The sequence below is a fragment of the Nicotiana tabacum genome, chromosome 9 (genome assembly GCF_000715075.1).
Source record: "Nicotiana tabacum cultivar K326 chromosome 9, ASM71507v2, whole genome shotgun sequence".
NCBI classification, from domain to species: Eukaryota; Viridiplantae; Streptophyta; class Magnoliopsida; order Solanales; family Solanaceae; genus Nicotiana; species Nicotiana tabacum.
The window spans coordinates 8912307-8913963 of NC_134088.1; positions in this window are offsets into that span (position 1 = coordinate 8912307).

Genomic DNA, 1657 nt, shown 5'->3' on the forward strand with positions numbered 1-1657 from the left:
AAGGTTAGACAAGCCAATTACCTCGACCGGCTCAAAAATCAATCCGAAACCATGCTCTTGCCACGAGTACTCGACTCCAAATGACCCAAATCTATTCAATTCAATTTCATAATGTTAATAACACTTCAAGTAACTGATTCTACAATTAAATTCTAAGTTAATACTCGAAATTATGTAAAATGACCAAAATGCCCCTCATACCCACGTCTTGAAATCGGGTAAAAATTATATTTTCAGAAACCTCATACTCTCACGAGCTCATGCATACCAAAAGTACCAAAATCGGACCCCAAATAGTCCCTTAAATCACCATTCAAAGGTTCCTAATTAGGCAAGCCCTAAACCTCAACTTGCCACTAATTTTTCCTTAATTTTCATGCTTAGGATGATAAAATCACTATAATAACGAGTTTAGGGACCAAAGACCTTACCCCAATGAACTCCTCTGAAAATCTCTCTTGAAAAGTGCTCCCCAAACTTCTTCCCGTTTTGAAAAAGATGAAAAATGGCTAAAATTTGCGAAGGCAAGAATTTATATGTTCTGCCAGCGATTTCCGCATTTGCGGCGCTTTTGCAGAAAACAAGTCGCATATGCGACAACTCATTAAAATCCCCAATTCCGCACCTGCGACCTTCTCACCGCATCTGCGGTTACGCAGGTGCGTAAATACTTCCGCATCTGTGGCCTCTGTTGCTCCTCCTTATTTTCGCTTCTACGGTGACAACGCCGCTTCTGCGGCTCCGCACCCGCAGAACTCAAAACCGCCGGTGCGGTTACGATAGATACCAGTTGAACCTACAACCTCTTAACTTCAAAAATCCTTCTGTCAACTATCCAAAATCATCCCGAGGCCCTCGGGACCTTAACTAAAGGTACGAACAAGTCACAAACCACTATCCAAACGTGTACCAATCCTTAAAACACCTAAAACAACATCGAAACCTCGAATTAACCAAGGATTTAATCCTAAGAACTCCAAATTTCTCAAAATACGCTTTCGATCAAAAAGTCTATCAAACCTCGTTCGAATGACCTGAAATTTTGTACCCACGCCACATTCTACCCTACGGAGCTACTCCAACTTCCGGAATTCCATTCCGACTCTCGGATCAACATCTCACTATCGGACCGGAAACTCCAAAAATTCAACCTTTGGCATTTCAAGACTAAATTAGCGACGGACTTCCAAAACACAATCCGAATACGCCCCTAAGCCCGAAATCACACAACGAAGCTAACGGAACCATTAGATTTCCATTTCGAGGTCGTCTTCACACTGTTCCGACTACGGTCAACTTTCTAACACTTAAGCTCTCATTTAGGGACTAAGTGTCCTAAAACTCTCCGAAACTCAAAACCGAACATCCTGGCAAATAAAATTAGTAGAATTAAAACTTGGGGAAAGTAGTTATTAGGGGATCGAGGCGTAAATTCTTAAGACGACCGGCCAGGTCGTCATATCCTCCTACACTTAAATATTTTTTCGTCCTCGAACGAGCATAAAGACATACCTAAAGTAGTGAAAAGATGAGGGTAACGGCTGCGCATATCCCGCTCGATCTCCCAGGTCGCCTCCTTGATTGGATGGCCCCGACACTAAACCTTTACTAAAGCAATATTCTTTGACCTCAGCTTTCTAACCTGCCTGTCCAATAT